We start from the raw sequence: 14,924 nt of genomic DNA, 5'->3' as shown, positions 1-14,924 counted from the left end.
GCGTCACACATTTAGCTGAATTGCAGCATGCAAAATGTACAACTATATCTAAAATCTCTTACAACATGCAACATGTACACAGTCTTATATACAACTAGCTTTTGCCCGCGGCTTCGCACGCGCAGGAGAGTTTTTTTAATTTTGTTTTTTTTTTTTTTACGGACTGTACAGTGACTGACCTTAGTCTCACCTGCTGGAAAGTGATGGCAAGGCCGAAGGTGTAGCTCACTATTTCAGTAAAAGCTTATTCACAGTATTCACTCTTGACTTGAAGACACCAGTACGGTTACCATCAGTTTGTCACTGACATAAACGCCGTCGAGAACGTTATTTACTTTCTATACATCTCGCTCGCACTCGCATATTAGTGCAAATGGGATGTATAGAAAGTAAATTACGTTCTCGACGGCGTTTATGTCAGTGACAAACTGATTACTGAATTGTAATTATATCGATTAATCGAGCTCGACTTATTTAATATAATCTAATGTACGTTTTGTACCTAACACCTTTTAATTTATATTTTTTATTTATGTAGTTGTAGCCTTTTGTACCTATAGCACCTCCTTATACACTACATAAGTGGTTCTCCCTTGGATTGCTAGAGGACGATAAACATTGGGACTCAACTTTAGAGGAAGCTGCGTTGTGCGATTCTCCCTTCGAGCTGCGTGAACTTTTCATAATAATGTTAGTTTTTTGTCAACTTACTGACCCGTTAAGTCTCTGGGAAAAATATAAGGACAGTTTTTCGGACGACATTAAACGGCAACTTGAGAGAGAATTGCAAAATGGTGCGGAGTTTTACATGGATGAAGTGTATCAGTGTGTGTGATTTGCTGATACCTAGCGGAGGTGTCACGGTTTACCTCGGGGTGGGTTTGCTGATACCTAGCGGAGGTGTCACGGTTTACCTCGGGGTGGGCTTGCTGATACCTAGCTACTGCTTCTCTGTGTACATCAGGGTTAATTTTTTGGTAATTGCTTACGGCAGCTTGGTGATCTGATGATTTGTTTTGCATATATTTATTTGCGGCAGCTTTTAGTTGTTTGTTCCGTGTAGTATTCGTGAACCTGGCACGGCGTTTTTTAGTAACTGTTTTGGTAGCGGTAAGAGATAATGATGAGTCTGATTCTAAATGGGGTGGTGGGGTGGTAATCTCTTCATTCCTTCTCGTGGTAATCTCTTGGCAACCACAGAGAGGAGTGAAGAAGGGGGCTCTGATATTGTGGGTCTTACGAGTAATTCACTGCGAATATATACGTCAAAATGACCGCTAGACAAATCACTTGAAAATTGCCCCACCGGATTACCCACAGTACCAACTCTCATATATAGCTCATTGTTGCGGTAAACTTCGAAAACCCACGGAAACAGTTGTCCTGCCGCTACCAACTCGCAGAGACTACCGTAAGTAAACGGGCGCGACATTTCAAGGCAATATTCAACCGAGCTGGAGTAATTATCACCGTTACTGTTATGAGACATAATAACAAACTCCTCCCAGTTGGCCACCACGTGACTAACGATTTGCTCGCGCACCTCCCTAGCCATCACCTGCGTATCATACAGAAGATAGGAGATGGCGCGAAATAGCCGGCCTAGCCAAGGTTACAATCGCTATCGCTTCGACAACGAAAAGCATTATGTCTCTCTATCACTCTTCCATATTAGCGCGATAGTGACAGTTGCGTTTCGATCGCTACGGAGAGTAAGCGATTGGCATCTTGGCTACGCGGCCTGACAAGCTCCATCTCCAATTATAGGTACTACGGTGTGAGCCAACATGGTCCCATCAATATCCAACGATTCAACAGCCATTGTAGGTATTAGTGAAATTTTCCCTGAGCTAATAGCTAAAAAAATTTACTTTAAGGCATTGCATTCTCAAAAGTCTGGATCACGTGTGGCTGTAAATCAGCGTGTATGTTACAACCGTCTATGCTATCTTCGTAATTAGCATTCCCCGCCAGGGGCCATAGTTCACGTCGGCTACGTTATATTTTAATTTTGATCCCATTTTTGTAATTAGCGTCCCACAAAACCATGGAAATGATACCCATATTGATATTTTGAAATTTCAACCCCATTGCACCCCCACCAGGGGGATGATTGTTCACTTCGGCTACGTTAATTTTAATTTTGATGCCATTTTTGTTATTAGCGTCTCAAAATACTATGAAAACGATACCCATATTGATATTTTGAGATATCAACCCTATTGGGGACTTTTCCCCCTCTTAGGGGTTCAATTTTCAAAAAACCTGAAACACGTGTTTACTCATTTATCTTTAGGAATACTCCTGTGAAATTTGGAATAAAATAGTCTAACTAATCTTGTTTCCCCATACAAACTTTGGACCCCCATTTCACTCCTTTAGCGGATGAATTTTGAAAAATCCTTTCTTAGTGGACCCCTAGACCTTATAAGGAATCTAGTTGCCAAGTTTGGACTTTCTAGTCCCAGCGGTTTGGGCTGTGCGTTGATTTAAGTCAGTCAGTCAGTCAGTCAGGTCTTTCACGTTTATATATTTAGATTAAGAGTTGAGAGCAAGAAAAACATGAATTGAAATCATTAATAATTTGGCTATTAATAATTTTGAAATCTAAATTTATATAAATTGTAAAAATAAGGCAATAATTAATACTAAATGTCAGAATACGTTATAAATATGTCAATTTCTATAAAATATTATTATTAAAGAAATCATTTAAAGAATAGTAGCATTCTTCAATTAGCCATGTCTTAAGATTTGTATAAAATTTATGTCCAACTAAACTAGTATAGGTAAACCAGAACTTTGGGAGTATTGTCAAGAGGGCGCTCGTTTTGAATTTTATATAGCAACAATTTGTATAGTGGGGACAATGGAAATTGGCAGATGATTTTTGTTATATTCCGACAACTTTAATAAGTGCGAAGTTTGATGTTTGGATATTTCTTCGGTTTTTACGCTATAAAATTCGTGAATTTTACGACGTATGACACATAAATCAAAATCCACCAAATCTATTTTCTTTTTTTGTTTTCTTTTTTTTAGGTTTGGTTTAATTCCGCCCGCCCTCACGCCCTTCGCTAGCAATGTGTGATACCGATGCATGCGATACACCTAATACACAAATCAAATTATTACAAGACATCAACCAAATCGTGACGACCTGACTATAGTGACATTTGTCCATAAGTTTGAAACTTACCCGTCAATTCAGGTGGTAATTTCATTATGTTTTCTAATGGAAGAAATTTCTCTCCCGCACGTTTTTTTTCCAATAAATAACTATATACACTATTTACAACTTTTTCTCTGTAAAATCTAAAACTTTCGGCATGATTATTGCAGTCTAATAATAATTCACACGAAACTAGACAAAGCAATGTTTACATTGTCAATATTGACAACTATCATAGAGGGTAGATGTTGTCTATTAATAAAGTTGTTGCCATTGCTAGAAATTAGTACCAACAAATTTCCGTAACATGGCGCACCCTCAATAGATCCTGGTTCACCTATAATAGATTTCGGCACTGTATTATAAATTTTGCTTAACATATAATAGGCATTCATTTTAAATAGGCTCAAATTTGCTACTGGCATGTTCAAAGGCTTTTGTGTAATTGCTCGCTTATTATTATTGTCTTTAATTAGAAATAGATCCATGTGTTTTTTTACAAAAGTACATGCCTCCAGAATGTATAAACATGTGAGCGTTAGAATCCATTGTTGTCTAAATATAGATCTACATGAGTCTAAAGGTTTTAAACCGAATATCGCTCGTATGCAGCGCTTTTGAGCTTTGAAAACCTTCGATATGTCAGATGAGTTGCCCCACAATACAATTCCATATCTGAGAGCAGAACACACGTATCCGTAATATACTGACAGGGCAGTTTTATGTGATGTTACAAGCCTAATTTTTTTTATTGCAAATACCAATTTATTAATTTTGTTGCAGACTGCCTCAACTTGCTCTTTCCATTCACAGTGCTCGTCCACATAAAGACCCAAGAAGTTTTGACACTCTACTTTCTCTATTGGTTTCCCATTACATTTTATATTAAGCTTTTCCCTGCCTGGTACGAAAGTAAATATATTTGGTTTAAATAACACTTACACTGCGTATGCTATCAAAATCGCTGCAGACCTTGGTCTAACTCTAGTGATTATAAAGGTACATATATTCAATTAATTATAATGCAATTATCTACTCAAATAACTTATAAATTTAATACGGTCGACGAACTTAACTATGTGTTATTGGAATTCACATAGAAATTATTTATTATTCGATTATACTCATTTCTCAGACAATGGCAGAAGCCTTTTTTGACAGCTGAGTTCCTCACACATTGTGACACGACCGCGATACTAAGAAAGTGACCGTATGTCCTCTTCAACTTTCTATAACCGAATGCATTTCGAATAGCTAACGAATCGATGACCTTCACCAATGCTTGCAAGATTAACGTAGGTACATGGTCGCCATGTAATATTTATGTTGCCATAAAAAATCCACTCCAGTATTTTTGTAAAGGACCTAGGTGATTTTACACAGAGATCAAATACAAATAAACACTTTGATCGTCTGTTATTTACATTATCATAACTACAATTTAAAATGAATATACAGAAAGTAACATATAATAATCATATGTAGTAGTAATAACTACTACATACACTGAAAATATGTTATACTTACAAAATTGTTAAAGTAAGTGCATGAGCATTTTATTTCACTTACCGTAGCCTTCCAGATATTGTTCGTAGCACACAGAGTGGCTGCTACGCCATGGATAGGCTACGCTACATTGTAAGCTCAATTTCACCCAGAGACTATCAGGCCAATTCGAAGTTATTCGATCTGTTTTCGATACGATACTGATCTGTCAGTGTCTAAACGTTTTTGGTTGAAGAAATATCACTTTTTATAGAAACTAACGTGTACAATTCAGACTTAAATATCTCATCTTAATCTGGTTTTCATCTAGCCCGCGTTAAGCGAAGGCATTGTGCCTTGAGTCTTTTGACATTGGAAATGTCTTTTCGTTCGCTCCAGTATACGGTCCGATTTCACGAAAAAGTGCGATCCCCTTATATCTCGGAAAGTTGTGAAGATATGATATTAAAAAATAGGCTCAAAAGACGCATAATCACGAGAGCTGTAAGGTGCAAAAATAATTATTCGAGAAAGTCAAAAACAAAAAAGTTATGGTCGAAATAGTGAAAATAAAATTCAATTTTTTCCGAATTTTTGATTTTGGTGCTCGATAATTTGGAAACGAAGAATGATATCAAAAATTTGAGAAAAACGGCTCTGGACAATTTAGTCAGCTACAATTTGAGCCTAAAACAAAGACGATCGGGTTAAGGGTTTGCCCTGTAGCCTAACCTTAAAATAGTCAAAAAGTCAGAACGACATTTTTCACAGGACATTTATGACTTCATGTTTCGCAGAGTTCGTTATCGGTGTTTGTTGTGAATTATCGGGATTATGACGGCAGAATAACACTTGCACTGCGTGGGCTTTCAAAATCGCTGCAGATTTTTCTTGGTCTAACTCTATCTATCCTGTTTGAGACGGGCGTAGATAACGCACTATTCGACAATCTATGCATTCTTGTGGTGGTGGAAATAGAAATAGAGGGAGAGGGAGAGGGAGAGGGAGAGGGAGAGGGAGAGGGAGAGGGAGAGGGAGAGGGAGAGGGAGAGGGAGAGGGAGAGGGAGAGGGAGAGGGAGAGGGAGAGGGAGAGGGAGAGGGAGAGGGAGAGGGAGAGGGAGAGGGAGAGGGAGAGGGAGAGGGAGAGGGAGAGGGAGAGGGAGAGGGAGAGGGAGAGGGAGAGGGAGAGGGAGAGGGAGAGGGAGAGGGAGAGGGAGAGGGAGAGGGAGAGGGAGAGGGAGAGGGAGAGGGAGAGGGAGAGGGAGAGGGAGAGGGAGAGGGAGAGGGAGAGGGAGAGGGAGAGGGAGAGGGAGAGGGAGAGGGAGAGGGAGAGGGAGAGGGAGAGGGAGAGGGAGAGGGAGAGGGAGAGGGAGAGGGAGAGGGAGAGGGAGAGGGAGAGGGAGAGGGAGAGGGAGAGGGAGAGGGAGAGGGAGAGGGAGAGGGAGAGGGAGAGGGAGAGGGAGAGGGAGAGGGAGAGGGAGAGGGAGAGGGAGAGGGAGAGGGAGAGGGAGAGGGAGAGGGAGAGGGAGAGGGAGAGGGAGAGGGAGAGGGAGAGGGAGAGGGAGAGGGAGAGGGAGAGGGAGAGGGAGAGGGAGAGGGAGAGGGAGAGGGAGAGGGAGAGGGAGAGGGAGAGGGAGAGGGAGAGGGAGAGGGAGAGGGAGAGGGAGAGGGAGAGGGAGAGGGAGAGGGAGAGGGAGAGGGAGAGGGAGAGGGAGAGGGAGAGGGAGAGGGAGAGGGAGAGGGAGAGGGAGAGGGAGAGGGAGAGGGAGAGGGAGAGGGAGAGGGAGAGGGAGAGGGAGAAACACAAAATAAAAACTTATACAGAGAAATATTAAAAAGAAAAAGTGCCACGAAATGGTCTCACCTCAGCATGTTGCTGGCGGCTGCTAGCAGATAGCTGATGCTGAACCCTGGCAGTACCTAGTGGAGCTCGGGTTTAATACAACATAAGCACACGCTGTTTTGGTCATCGGACTCGTCTCGATGAGCACTTAGGAGAGTAGTACCCAAGATAGAGCTGATGTGTACCTAGCGGAACTCAGGTTTGGTGCAACATAGGCACACGCTGTTTTGGACACCCGATTCGTCATGATGAGCACATGGTAGAGCATTACCCAAGATAGCTGATGCTGAACCCTGGTAGTACCTATTGGAACTCAGGTTTGGTGCAACATAGACAAACGCTGTTATGGTCATCTCTCGTCGCGTCAAACTGCTGTCAAGAAAATTTCATATCTTGCAGCAAATGGGCCGCTGGCGCCGCTGCCGATCACCACTTCTCGAGTTGACTACGGATTTGCCGTGTAATAATTTTCTTGTACTTTGAACATTAATATATCCTGCTTATTAATCGAAAAATGAAATATGTAGCTATACTTATGCGCCACGGCGACAATTATTCAAACTTGGATACGCGTGTGGAAATTTTGCAATTTGTTTGTTCACATGCGTTATGTCCAGGATACTTGTGTTAGTCTAAGAATAAAATAATTATCATTCAACGTTGTAGTTTTATTTTGTAACTTTTTCCTTATCCAGACTTTCTCGTCGCTCAGCGACAATATTTTTTCGAATTCCGTAGATTCATTTCCAATGTGCTCGATAGTCGTGTGAGGCACGAAATCTGTGAATTTTTTGATAAGCGCCAGTATTGACCTGTATGTACCGTTATCCAAAAAAAAAAACTAATATAATAAGGCGAAATGATGAAGTGGAGTGTTTTTCTTTCGTATGTCAATACTTTAGAGTTTAGACTGTCGAGTTTCTAGTGATCCGTAAGTTCACACATCAAAAACAGCACTGTTAAGTGCGAGACAGACTTCGCATTTCCAAGTACCAAATAACCAGACCACTCGGACAGTAGACCTCATCGGAAACATGGCTGACTACGTTGTATCCATGCCTCGGCTTCTCTTAGAATTTTCATTTTCATACGTTTGGTATGCAATTATAATAATTGAGTCCTCATCCTCAAAGATGATATGGCAGAATCTGCCTTCATTTTTGACAGGTAGATTTATCTATTGGTAAATTAACTTTTACTTTAGAAATTAAAGGGCTTTAAATTTGAGGGTGATATTTAAATAATAAATATTGAACATTGTTACACAAATTGACTAAGGGCCGGCACAGACGGACTGCAACCCGACTGCAACTTTTATGGGAACTGCACGCCGACGTTGCAGTTGGCGTGCAGTCAGCGTGCAGTTCCCATACAAATTTCAGTCGCGCTGCAGTCCGTCTGTATCGGCCGTAAATTCTACAAAAGCGATATGAAGAAAGCTTATGTTGTGTGTTGCAACGATATATAGAGAATAATAAGCTACGGCGCGATAGTATGGTGGCCACGCACCAAACTATCCACTGTTGAGGCTAGACTACAACGACTCCAGAGGTTGGCCTGTATGGCGACAACGGGCTGCATGAGGACAACACCAACCGCGGCCCTGGAAGCCTTACTGGGCCTGCCGCCGCTGCACCTCTTCATACAACAAGAAGCGCTGGCTGCGGCGGTACGTCTCAAAAAATCTAATCTCTGGAGACCGCCTAGGGTGCCACACACCGAAATCCTCCACGAGGCCATAGGTAAGGAACCGCTTATAGAAGCGGTGACTGACAGGATACCCAAGCAGTTCGTCTTCGACAAAAAATACAAAATACAATTACACGAAGAACCCCATGAAGGACTCAACCCAAGGGAGCTGAGAATCTTCACGGACGGATCAAAAACAAGGTCAGGCACTGGCGCTGGGGTTTTCTCAGAGGACCTAAACATACACATCTCGACACCACTTGGTGCCCATAACACAGTCTTCCAGGCGGAATGTATGGGCATTATAATGGCAGCACACGCAATCGTCTCAAGGGAAGCAATGGACTACCCCATCCGCATACTCTCTGATAGTCGGTCAGTACTACAAGCTCTACAAAGTTATACTTTCACTTCAGGGCTAATTTACGAATGTCACAAAGCTCTGTCAGAGGTATGTACCACCAATGGCATAACTCTGCAGTGGATCAAAGGACACAGCAACTCACGAGGTAACGATGCAGCCGACATCCTGGCGAGAGGAGGCTCGGAACTGAAGGTGGCAGGACCTGAGCCAATCCTACCTCTGCCATATGCCTGGCTCCGGAACACGCTGCGACACAGCACCAAGGTAAAACACCAGCAATATTGGTCTAACCTAGGCACATGCAGGCAGGCGAAGGAAGCCCTCCCGACACTCAACCCCAATCTGTCGCGGAGGCTTCGACAGCTGAAGAGACCACAGCTCCGGCTTTTAGCTGGGGCAATAACTGGACACGCCTCATTTAACAAACACCTATTAACCCTACGTGTTACAGATAGCCCCCTCTGCAGAGCATGCATGGAGGCAGAGGAGACAGCCGCCCACGTCATTCTCGAATGCCCAGGGGTGGCAAAATACCGGGCACAACACCTCGGCTCACCGGGGTCTCTCCCAGAAGTCGTCGGCAACATAAAGGGTCTGCTAGGCTTCTTGGTGGAGTTGGGTTGGCAGGAATAGTGCCGCCATCCCATCACGCAAAATAGGCGCAATAATAGACGTCGAGTTGCGGAAAACAAGCCCGCGATAACCTATAACCTATAACCTATAACGATATATAGAAGATATAAGTACTTACATATAAAACATGCATGACTCAGAAACCAAATATCTGCTCACAAAAATAAATGCTCTAATCGAGATTCGAACCCAGGACCATCGGATCACTACCGATTAGGCCAGACCGGTCATCAAATATATTTCTTACAATACTATTTTTTTACATGTAAGTATTTTTATGTTGCTGCGGAATGTTCCACTCATCTTAATTTTACCAACGTAACCATAACACACAAACAATGGTGTAATATTGACCAAAAGTGGAGTCTTGCAAAATATTGACAAGTATATCTCCGCCCAAATATTACAGCTCATTGTTTTACTATCGTGGTACTTCGTGCATAAACAAACAGTGCACAAGATCTGACCTCAATACTCGAATATTTATTCTCATGACGACGCCGCCTTTAAGTAAGTACCTACCTATTACCTACACGTCTTGTCCAGTAGGTTAAACTAGTATATATTAAATGCTATAGGTACTTATGTGGATTTATAGACACTAGATAAAATAAATAGTAACATTATCTGGTTGGTATTGACGGAGACGTGTAAAGGTTAAGCCGAGGCGCGACCGTCAAGCGGTCTCTGCCCTTACGCTTTGTTACGTAAAGAAAACGTGTCTATTAGAGCTAAATTCGTTGTAAATCCCTTCACATTGTCAAGGGTCATTGAACCGGTACCGCTCTGCTATTCCCCCGAAGAATGCAAGGACACCGATGGGCCTCTGGTGGCGGCGGCGAGCCGGTGCGCGGCGCGAGCGCCTCGGAGCGCGCGCGGGCGCCGACGGTCGCGAGGCGGTTGCGCGACTGTTTGCCTCCCAGCATCCAGTCCGCACACATTTCGAAATAAGCTTTTAGGCACTGCGGCTATACTCAAATGTCGAATTTCATGTACCTATGCAAAATTTAATTTTCAAACATAGCAACAAGAATTGAGTAAATATTCTATTATGAAACTATCACGAGAAATAGGTACTTCAAGCACATAAAATGTATAAACTAGTGCCTACGCCAATTCTCGAGATTAGTTGCCAAGCGGACCCCAGGCTTCCATGAGCCGTGGCAGAAAGATGATGATGTACCTAGAACATAAAAATGTATACCAACATTATAAAAATGTGCCTAACAAAAATGTTATTGCTACTTGCCAATTATCATATTATTTGTTAACGAATCCATCCTTTACACATTAAGTACACGTTATAAATGTTATAATTGTTATTTGGAACCTTTTGTTAATCCATAAAAGTTCTGAATAGATCGTGGAATTGTACAAAAATTTGTACCTGTGGTCTCCTGAGATTAAACCAGGTCGAGACGGTAAAGATCTGACTAAGAATTATTAAAGTGAAAATAAAATAACAAGTAACATAACAAAACATGTCGTTTCGCTTTATTTCATAAGCATAATTAGATACTCACTTGTAACTTGAGCTCATCGTTAAGGACGGAGCAAATGACGTTTAGTGTATAATACTTATATAACCAAATGAAAATTAATTTGAATTTTGAATCTAGGTATCAGCAGAGATATATATAAATACCCTATATACTCTCTGGTATCAGTATCTACATTAAACGTGTATGAAAACTATGAAATATTACAAATCTGTGCAAAATTTGATTATCAATGTGGAACCGGTACAAAAAGTTGCAGTTTGTCATGTAGAATTGTAGATTATAGTGATTATATCAAGTTTCAAAATCAACACTACTTTTAGCCGTCTACTCAGCCGCTAAAGAAATTAATAAAGGTAAATTTTCATCAATTATTTAAATATACTATTTCACTAATATGTGTACATTTTATTGAAATTATATAACAGTTAATAAGCGTATAATAAGTTATTATCAAAATTTTTGTGCCTTTTTTAATTATTTATGAAATTAATATAATTTCAAAATTTCATATTAACCAGCAATTTCATGCAAAACAAGGAAAATGCTACAGTGTACAAAAAATATATGAGTTATTTTTTTAGACATTCTTGTGTCAAAGTAACGATGTATAAAATAACCATTTTTTCTCAAACATGCAATGAAATATTGATGTTATGTTCCTTATAATAGGCTGCGAAGTATGACGTTTCAGGTGCGGCTAGGACAAAAGGTCGTTAATGGAATTTCATACACATCTTGCAGGCCTAGGCCGGCAAAGTCCTCTTTTTTAATTTTCATTTCACAGATATTTGTGACACAGCATCGTGGCATTCATCCATTAAAAAAAACTAGAGGCAGTATTTGCTTTATGTTTCGTAATGACACTGCCACTACGCCTATAAAAAAAAAACAAAAAACAATGTTTGCTATAATTTGCAGTTTTATTTGTATAAAATCAACATGAACTTAATAAATAATACATTCAATAATTTTGTAATTTTAAATTATAAATTTAACTACACAAATAAAAACATTTAAAATATTTCATCTAAACTTTAGCGGTAAAAAGGTCTACTCAAACACGCGTAGTAATATTTTTTAAATTGTTATGGAGGTAAAGTTGAAAAATATTCATTCTGTTTTATTGGATTTATGGTGCGTTGTTGATTTTTTGACCTTAATATGAGTTCCGACAAAATAATGAAATTAATATTAATTGTAATCGTAGGTGTTGGAATTGGCAGCGTAAGCAGAATTGATTTTAATAACTTGCTGCCTCTGCCGCCAAGTCAAAGACGAAGTATGTATATGGTTGCTTATGGCAATTTTATTATTTGAGAAACTAAGAAAAATGGCTTACAGTTTATTAGAAACAGTTTTGTGGCATATTTTAAATGAATGTAACTACAAATTCGTCAACACTGTGGAAATTATACTTATTTACTCCATGCATAAAGCAACGATGTATGTGAAACATGATATCAACGTGAAAGACTATGTAAACTTATGTGACGAAAACGACAGTCAGACGGATACAAGGCGAAAAAATCAAAGATACATGAAAATATACGGGTAGTAAAAATACACGACTCGTGTAAAACATACGCGTGATAATGATATAGGTACGTGTTGGTTATATTTTGGGTGTAGTTTACTTTTAGTTTTTTCTATAAATAAAACTTGGGTTTCGTGGATTTTTTATTTTATTTATTTCATTGCATGTTTGAGAAAAGCACTATACATACCTCGGCGGGAAATGGGGTTGCCCGCGCTCAGACTGCAAAAAAAATATTACCTATATGTTTAAATAAGTGTCAAATTTAGCCCTTCGGCGTCGCTTACGCCCTTTTTGGGTCATGTTCACACGTATATTAGGCATATATTTACTTTTACTAGTATTCTTTTTATTATCATATATCACGTTCAAAATAGTTTTCACGGTTGTGTTATAATATAAGTTGTAAACTCCAATTTGTGCACAATATCCGGGTTAAAGGGCCTTATCCATAAAACCCCTATTTACGTGGTTTTACCGTGTCATAAAAATATACGTTATAAACAAAAATAAGTATAGGAATCGAGTATATCTGTAACAAAAAGATTTTATTTCATGAATAAAACTTGTTGTAAAAAAAATAAGCATAAATTAAATTTATCAAAAATATACATATATTGCTATATATAATCGAATAGTAGAGGGCTAAAAGTATATACCAAGATTTTTTAAATTATTTTTTCCTTAAATAATAAAAAATAAGACATCCTTTTAGTGGGGTTCCATTGTTATATTCAAGAATTTTGGATTTCGCTCCACCCTAGTATATAATTGAGTGATAAATCTAATCAACTATTATTAAGAAGTAAACATTAACGACGTATGCATGAAGTCTAATAATAACTCAATCGTTAAGTCGCATTGGAGAGTTAATTATTCCTGGAATCTTCTCGACTATTGTGCAACAGCTGCTCTGGGGCAGCTAAGGCTTTAGCCTCGAATACATTGACCCAACGCTACAACTGGTCGACCACCTTTTTCGCGCTAACTAAAAATAAAAGAGGAACGACGTTTGCAGCGACGGGATACAGGCATTCTAGACTCTACGAGTACTTGCCGGAGCAAAAGATCAAAAAGAAGCCAACCCGTTCAGTGCCCGTGCACCGTGTGGACGACCGGACGCGGCGGCCGGCGACTTTTGTCCGCGATGTGCGATTGAAAGTAAAAGATAATAGTTATGCTTCGATTGAGATCGGACTCATTGACAAGCGCGCCTCATTAGTGATACTATTGAATTGATTGACATTGAATGTTGCCTCGTTCCTCAATAGAGATATTGAATGTAATCAACTGGACTCTTATTGACTTTGAGTCTAAGGCATTCCACGTAGGTGCTTGATCTCATTAAAATATCAATAAACTATTATTCACACAAACAAGAGACCTTTTACTTAATGAAATAGGGTTTAGTAAAGAATAAATAGTTAAAAATGAAATTTTAGAAATACATGTCGCAAGGAAAGCAACAAACTGGATCGAGTTCGTAGAGTAAAATCCTCTTTAGTAGAACATTGCCTGGGAATGCTTGATAAGGCATGTCATTGTCCGCAGCAGACGAGCTGACTTAGTATTTCCCCGATTTGAGCTTTAATATTGTTTGAAATGTATGTACTTATAACAACAATTACTAGATCAGTACACACGTGAATCGTATTTGCCTAGAATATTTATATGCAGAGATCACCCTAAATTATGGGCCAAGTTATCTGCCGAAGGAACGGTAGGAGTTGACCGGGTGGGGATAGCCTAGCATTTGAATACAATGTGCGCTACGGGAAAAGCACGATATCGAATTCTTTGTATGGGCAACCTAGCTACCAAACATGTCCCTCATATTGACATTTTACTTGGGAATATCAAACCTGCGTTCTGCATTTAGGCGCTTTTAAATAAATCTAATCGATCACCGTCACGTTAATATAATGCAAAGGTCAGTTGGATTCGTTCGGTGCCAGTAAAACGTCCTTTTAAGTATTACGCAGCGCTGGTAGCGGGCGTCCACCTCGGGCAACCTTGCGCTGTGTCAGTAACACTGCAACTGGCAGCGCGGGCGCGGGATAACTGTACGGTGGTTGAATGAGAATCACGAGCGTTGCTGATGGTTCCCTGTTGTATCAATGTTACTGAAAACAATATGTAAACCTGAAAAACTTTTGATTAATCGAGAAAATTAATTAATTAATCAATAATCTATAAAGTAGTCCATTTTTGTCACATTTGAAAAGTTTAAAATACACCTATGTCATTTCTTTCTATGATATATACTGAGATACACGAAAATAGCGTAATATTATGGGTAGTTTCTGGGTGTTATACTGATGTAGTATGTAAGACCAAACTAAAAACTTGGACAAGTCAAAATGCTAAGAACTACTTCATCAGCCACGTAGCTTGAACTTTGAACGCTACATGAGCAAAACGTGACACTTTGTGTGCCACAGATTATGTAGGTAGATAAGAAGGGAGCTTTTGTCGTGCGGTGGGACACTGACAAAGAGTTGCAAAATATTCCCTTTGTCATTATTTTTGTTACGGTATGTTTTCCTTGAGATAATGTTTACTTAAGATTGAGATTATTAAGATATAAAGATTGAGTCCCGATTCAGTTGTAAAATTTTGCGTCCTATGTCTGATTGTCTGATGTAAAGTGCTCTATATGTAGATACCGCCTAGCCTTGCTCCGACTCTGTCTAGACAATAA

This window comes from Cydia splendana, chromosome 8 (assembly GCF_910591565.1).
Source record: "Cydia splendana chromosome 8, ilCydSple1.2, whole genome shotgun sequence".
In the NCBI taxonomy this organism is placed as follows: domain Eukaryota; kingdom Metazoa; phylum Arthropoda; class Insecta; order Lepidoptera; family Tortricidae; genus Cydia; species Cydia splendana.
Note: the sequence above shows the minus strand (reverse complement) of the source record.